Raw genomic sequence first — 7,266 nt, 5'->3', positions numbered from 1 at the left:
TGAAGTATAGACATTAGTAGTATAGACATTATTTATTATGTATTTTTTAGACTAAATTAAAAAAATAGAATTGATTTGATAGAACTAATAGTTGTGATGTTATAAATATTTTATGAGCAAAAGGAAAGTCAAAAATTGTATATTTCATACATTAAACCCTCATTTCTTCTAAAGAATTATTTCAAAGGACTATGTTTTTTAATTAAGCTTAAAAAATTAAATCTGAAGAAATGCCTTACTTGTTTAGATAGCAATGTCAGTTGCATAAAATGGTATAAGTCATAAAATTGTCCTTTCTACACATGAAACTTTTATAAATTTTCGAGTAGCTAAACTATTAAATCAGACAGCTTGTTTTTATTCTCATTCGATTTAGCGTATACATAGATAACGATACCGCACTTGCCTAGCTAGCATGTTAGATAGTAAATATATATAAATAAACTATGCTTTTACAGGGTGCGGAGCCAAATTCAACAAAAAATAAGCAACTTTTAAGAACATTTTAGGCACTCAAAATATATTTTTAAGCACTATGTAAATTGACAAAATGCAAAATAAATCTCTGACTTCACATGATCATGATAAAATAACTAGAATTTGACAAAGAACTCTTTTCTTGATTATATTAGCCATTAAAAAATGATCAAGAGATTTTTTGGTTCGATTTCAGAGGGTGAAAAATAAAGCAATATCTAATAATGAGAATATCTTGCAAAATACAGTAGAGTTGCACATGAGAAAGCAAGGATCTCACCAAACCCAGCTAACTAGACGCACATGCGGACTCGCAAGTACTTCACCAAACCTGTAAAATGATTGGCGCTTTCATACGCTATGGACTGACGGTACGCTGAAATTAATCGTGGTTGAATGAATTCTGAAAACGTGAAATAGAAAAATGTGAAAAACACGTTTTTACATAATGCGTGGTGAAAATCGACATTCCCTTTCATAAATTTCATTTTCGAAAAGGGAAAATAAAGCACCTTTTAAAAACACCCATTAAGAAAAGCACCTTTAAGGGCCTTTAAGAAATGAAAATCGAAAATAAGCACCTTTAAGCACTTTTCAAAAACGCTACGTACCATGTTTTATACCTTAGTCACTCAAATCAAGATGAAAAAAATTGTCAAAATTCTAGATAGTATTTAAGTCCATCCCCCTTTCACCCCCTTATCCTTTTAGAGACGCAGCATGTATTTCATCTCCCTTTCACCCCCTTATCCTTTCAGGGACGCAGCATGAAATTCAATGATATCTTAATATCATCTCATATTATGAGGTAGAAATCATAATCCTTTTTATACTATGCTACTTCACTATTGGGGAAATAAAATTTTTTAGAATTTTAATTTGCTGCTGAAAAAAAGACTTAACACAAATACAAATGTAAAAAATTAAATCAAAATCAATCAATATTCTACAGCGTCTGTGATTTCTTTTTCCTCCCTTTACGAACATCGTTCAGAAACTATGATATAATAAAATATGAGCCAAAAGTAAAGATAAATAACAAAATATGGTAACCCAATTACGTGCAACCGTTCAGGCAATTAAGCAACCCTTTCGGCAACTCCGAACGGAGGAATTGCGCTTAGAGTTTTTACACTTGCAGTTGCACATATTTTTCTCTCGTGTGATAGAGGCATTAAGAATTTTGGAGCAACAAATCGTCTTGAGTTTAAAACCAATTTTATAATAAAAATTTGAAAAAATAATTTTTTTTATATTTTGGACATTTATTCGTAGTATTTAATTATTAATAATACCATATTTACACACACATGGTGGTCAAATTTTACGTTATTTAATTAAAAATTATTTTGATAAAAAAAAATACGTATATAACTAGTAGAAATGGTTTTGAAATTAAACTTTTGAAGTTCAAAATGCGTTGCATATATGAAATTTATTTGTTTTGTTTGAACTTTGATTATTAAATTCCAGCACAACTGAAATTGTCTATTTTTTACTAGACCTGTAAATTGCCTATCTATCTAATGTTCAAACCGTATAACTTGCATAAATCAAATTTTCAAATTGTTTATGTGTACATGACAGTCGGCAAAATAATCTTCAACACCCCCCATTCTCAAATCGGTTAAATCATGATGGGCCTGGATTATCTATATAGCTTGACATTTGGAGATATGTACCAACAGAAGCCATTTGACTAGTCACTGGTGAAGGCGAAATAAGAATTAGGTTTAGTTTTCAAAGCAGTGAAAGGATGCATGTGATTAGTATACGAGTAATAAAATGTCGTCTGCTTAGATAGATGAAACAGTTTAATGAGAAAACAAAAAAAGATGGAAAAGAATCGACCCTTGACGAACAACCCGGTACAAGGAGAAATTAGATTCGATAGATTGGAAGATTAGAGTTAGGTTCAGTTTTGTTAAAGTAGAAAAAGCTTCTGTTTTTCATCAAATTGAGGGATTAAATGGTGCATTGGATTATCTGCAACAGCGATAGTCTAATATGAATGCAAGTGGCTCAAAAATGATATGAAATAGTTAAATGGGGTTGAACTGCAAATTGATAATATTATATGTTACAATTAAAATGAATATTTGAAGAATTAAACTATTTTTTACTTCATAAAGCCCAAATGGTGTGACAGAAAGATTTTGAGTGAATCGCTTAAATGCTTAATTCAAAAGTGAAACTCTATTTTGCTTAACTTTTTGAGTAATTTTTTCCTTAAGTTTTTGAATTTTCGTTTCCAATTAAATCCCAAACGTGAGCAAAGCTAATAAATTTGTTCTAGAGTGGTAGAGTTGTTTACTAATGTTAAGCATCTGAAGTCGAAACTCAGAATTAGACGCCAGTGAAACACATACGATAATAAATCAATTTCCAATCAAAATTTCAACCAAATATTGCAGCGAATCGTAGACTTCTTTCAGAGCATTCGTTCTTCTTTCGAAATCATTGATAATTCCAATCAATTTCGTAGATGTCATTTCACTTTCAGTAGCAGACGAGCTTTAACAATGAATAATATTATTCACTTATATCATTATAATAGTAGATATTGTAGGCAGAGCCGGATTATACCTTTCGTAGGCCCTAGGCACACCGTTTTTGGGCCTTCCCCCACTCCTCCCCTCTTTTCAAAATATATGCTAAAATTTTCTTGCATATTTTTTTTTTTTTTTTTACATTTTTATTAATATGGATTTCAATTTAAAAATTTGTTTATCGAACTTTATCTGCAATTCGACAGCATAATACAATATTTCGTTAAATCCAAAAAAGTAATATCTTAGATCATAAGATTCTGCAAAAAAATTTATTACCGAAAAATATTATTTTTTTATTTGTATCTTCATAATTTTGTGCAAAATACACCTGTTGTTTTTAAAGCTAAATTATTTTTGTCAACAAATTTTTTTCTCCCAAGTTTTTCGTAGGCCCTAGGCACGTGCCTATAGGTTAATCCGGCCCTGACAATAAGTGTTCAAAACAGTGGATGGCAGCGGCTATGCTGGTACAACGGCGAAGAAAAGATAGGCGAAATTTCCCTGCAGTGGCCGAAAGCTTGGCGACAAATAACGTAGTGCAGTAACTCGCAATAGGAATGGAGCTTTCTCGTTTGCATGAAAAAACTTTCCAAATGCGCAGCACCTTTGCGTTTTGTTTTCGACCATGCATTCTTTGATAAAAATTGTTTGTCTAGGTGTGTACTATCACTTCCTAAAATTTCCACCATCTTTTTAGAATCACCCTGTATGTATATATATGTATATTGCATTTCATTCTTTTTACTGTTTTATTGTAAATAATGGTGCTTACTAAAAATTTGGCATTTTATTATATTATAGAAATCTTTTAAAGTTATTATTTGCCATGATTTTAAATAAGAAAAAATTATTTCATTATTCGAAATTTAAGCGCTATTTTTTTAAGAATATTTTAAGAATTTGTATGACAATTATATTAAATAATTTGAGAATTAAGTTTACTATCAACTCAATATAAAATATCATAAAATGTGTTATTTCTTAGTTTCCTAGTAAATTTTAATCTGAATTATTTTTATGCGATATTTCATTAAGGTTCACTTTCATTATTGGTTCTTCTATCATTTATATTGAAATGCATGAAATTTAAACTTCTGCTATAATTTTTAAAAAATCTTTTTATTTATGAGCTTGAAGAATATAATTAGTTAATGTTCATGCAAAGTTTATTTCCTGTTTATAATATTGTTATTTATGTTTAAATTTTGACTGCGACTTTATTACTTTTATTTTTTGTTCGATTTATTAAGTTTTTCTTCGATAGTAACTTTTATGTCTGAATAAAATTTGAATACAAAAAACTACTAAGTATTTAAATTTGCAATCCTTTTAAATTCAATCACAACTGTGTATAGAAAGAAAATCTTTCGTGCCTATAAATTGACTTGTTTTGGTGATTTTTAAATTTTTATTTAGGCTTGAATTCTCAATTGTTTCCAGTGTCAAATTTTTAACAATAGTGGTAAAAAATCTCTCCTGTAAGGCATAGTGTAGTTATTTCTCTTAAATTCTTTCTATCGAAGTTATTTTTCTTTTAATCCTTGTCAAATTTGCCGTAAACTAATAATTTGATAAACAAATACTTATGATTTATATTTTAAAAGTATTATTGGTGCTTGTTTGTCTTTAGAAAAGTTATTTTCTCACTTTTTAATTGTTGTTTATTACAATTGTTTAATTTTTAACAGCCGTTTAAATTTCTTACTATCATTTCGACTGTTTACAATTTTATTTCTCAAATCTTAATGGCATGTTCATAGCATTCCTGTAAAACATGTAAATGTGTCAAAACCATTTAATTCTTGTATTTAACTTAATGTGTTATCATGTCAACTATCTCGTTAATTGCATGTTAACTGTCTCTTGCACGATTAATGTTTCCAACTAAAACAATACATTCAAATTTTTGTATGCAGATTATTTTTACTAATAATAGTTCTGTAGTGTGTTTCAAATATTGATCGACAAATCCGTGAGGTGATCAAAGACATTGTAAGATTCAAAACTTATATTGCATGGAGCCGATAAGAACCATAGAAAACAGTGAAATTCGCGGAAAAAAAACGAAAACCTATGTTCTGAATTTAGAAGAGATAAATTAGTAGAGGTCAGTTGAAGTTTGTCTTACTTAAATTAAGCATTAATTGTTATTTTGACAAGACATCAAAAATACTCCTGGCATCTTCTAGTGTGTTCGGAAATCGATTTTACGTCATTGTCATCATTGCGTCATTGTCATCAATCGATTTTACGTCATTATCAGCAGGTACTACTTTAAGCAGCTGTTGCATTAATTAGTCAAATACATGGTTTAGGACTAGATGTTAATCCCCATGGTGCCTTTTTCATTCCTTTGCATTTGTTGTTCGAATTGCAGATCATTCTGCATTATTACAGGATATTATTGTAGAAAAATCTGTTTATACTTTTCTCTGTGCCTTTTATAAAATGTTCTATTTAAACAAGTGGATTTCAGAGTTCGCTTTTCAAATTCTTATTTGATTCATTTACTTTATAATTAAATACTAAACTAGAAACTAAATGCTGTATAATATACGAGGGTTGTAAATTAAATAGTGGCAACTTAACGTTGAAACTCACAGAAGGGCGGGCATGCGCAAATAGGATATGGGAGCGGTGAGGTGGCGCTGTTGTCGATGTGTAGAGTGTAAAAAACAGTCGATCTGCTTAGAAGGGTAGTTGTTGTGTGGCGTTAAAGTGAGGAGTTCCGTTTCCTTCTCTCTAATGCATGTTTTCAAAAGGTTTAATGACGAAAAAAGACGAGATGCTTGAAAACATCGTGCTACTGTCCTATGCGGAAAAGCATTTGCGCCACAAGCTTCCACTAATCCTCGATAGCATTCTGTTGCATTTTTGCCACGGGCAACCTCGATTTTAAGGCACGACCGCTGATCACCTTTTGAAAACATGCTTTACAGCGATGGAAACGAAACTCCTCACTTTAACGCCACACAACAACTACCCTTCTAAGCAGATCGACTGCTTTTTGCACCCTACACCTCGACAACAGCGCCACCTCACCGCTCTCATATCCTGTTTGCGCATGCCCGCCCTTCTGTGAGTTTCAACGTTAAGTTGCCACTATTTAATTTACAACCCTCGCAGAAAAAGTGGATATTGTAGTCTGATAATGAGTGACATTTTGTTTAGGGCACACCTAGAACTTACTGGTAATTTGGCAAAAAAAATAAAAAAATGAAAGTTATATTTTTTAAAAACAAATCTGGAAAATCATATAATCAGTGTTAATTGTAAGTAGCCATTAAGATTCAAATACAGTAAAACCTCGCTACAACAATATTTTGGGGACCAAATAAATATATTGCTGTAGAGGGATATATTATTATATCTAGGGCCTGCATACTTTGGGGACACAATAAGATTTTTTTTAAATTTTAATGTTATGTATGTATTAACAATAAATATATTTATATATTATATTAAAATTTAGTTTGCAGAGTGGTAATTATGGTTAAAAATGAAATCAGATAGAAATGTTACACCTGTGACTTCTTAAGAGATAAGGAAGGCAATTCTAAGAATGGAAAGTCTTGGGGTGGTCTATGTACATGGAGGATGGGGTATTGAAATTGGAATACAAAAGCCATTCACTATCAGGGATCTGTCCAGACATTTTGTGAAAGGTCCGTTTTTGTAAAATTGTGAAAAAAATTACTCGTAATTTGTGAATATAAAATAAACGCTAAGTCACATTCTTTCAACCAGGGTCCTGCTTTTGTGAATTTGTAACAAATAGGGTCCTGTTATTGCAAAAAACTTTTTCAAGGAGTTTTTAAATTGTAAAGAGATACAAGATTGTGCTCAACACTGTAAAATTATAATAAAAAAAATTTATTTGTAAAAAATAAACAGCAATTGTAGCTACTAAATTAGCGATGCAACATACAAATATTTGGTATTTAGCCAATACTGCTGAACGTAGAATATTCATTTCGGACGAATAAAGGAAGAAGTGTCTGCCGAAGACAAAATTTAGTTCGTTTTCACCTGTCTTTCTCCCCCCCTTCCTGGGAAGGGTTTATTCTATTAACAAAACAATAATGAAGATAAACAAATTTGTGAAGGGTCCGATTAAGAGATAAATTATTTTGTGAAGGGTCCGTTAACGGACCCAAATTTCTTCTAAACAGACCCCTGATAACTATGGTGAAAAGAAATTCGATAAGCACATAATCAGCAGTGAGACTTCTCCTGT

The sequence above is a fragment of the Parasteatoda tepidariorum genome, chromosome 10, assembly GCF_043381705.1.
Source record: "Parasteatoda tepidariorum isolate YZ-2023 chromosome 10, CAS_Ptep_4.0, whole genome shotgun sequence".
NCBI classification, from domain to species: domain Eukaryota; kingdom Metazoa; phylum Arthropoda; class Arachnida; order Araneae; family Theridiidae; genus Parasteatoda; species Parasteatoda tepidariorum.
This window is presented reverse-complemented; position numbering follows the sequence as displayed.